The following is a 412-nucleotide window of genomic DNA, read 5'->3' as shown; positions in this document are numbered from 1 at the left end:
TGATGTCCTCCTATCGGATAACTTCTACAAATTATTGAAGTTATTGAATTAACTGGCAGAAAAGGGGATAAAGTAAAGTAAGCGAGTATGCTAGTACAAACAGAAAAGAAAAACGAAATATTTACATTAAATGGAAATCCCTTTGCATCCCAAGATCAAAGACCTTGGTTGATTGGAACTTGCCACCGACACTGAGGGCGTAGGGAGAGAGATGGGGACAGAAAAGAGGGGAGAGATATGGGACTAAAGAGGAGAGAAGAATAAGGATAGATAACTTCAGTCTGGGTGCCCGGGTATCGCGCTTCAGCTGATAGTGGTGCGCCTTCCACCGCAGACCCTTATTGTCTTGTTTGTCAGAAGAGACTGGCAGTCGTTGAGAGGAGCCAGGTTCCAAGGTACGCGTCTTTGCCCC

At 45.1% G+C, this 412-nt stretch overlaps 1 protein-coding gene across 1 annotated transcript in view; it reads left to right on the top strand.

Annotated features, from left to right (window-relative positions):
* LOC119588771 overlaps positions 1-412 on the top strand; it is a gene marked incomplete in the record, with an annotated part of 2,443 nt that overhangs the window by 133 nt on the left and 1,898 nt on the right. Inside the window, 1 exon segment of the mRNA XM_037937412.1 lies at positions 114-395.

The sequence above is a fragment of the Penaeus monodon genome, chromosome 24 (genome assembly GCF_015228065.2).
Source record: "Penaeus monodon isolate SGIC_2016 chromosome 24, NSTDA_Pmon_1, whole genome shotgun sequence".
Taxonomy (NCBI): domain Eukaryota; kingdom Metazoa; phylum Arthropoda; class Malacostraca; order Decapoda; family Penaeidae; genus Penaeus; species Penaeus monodon.
This window is presented reverse-complemented; position numbering and strand designations above follow the sequence as displayed.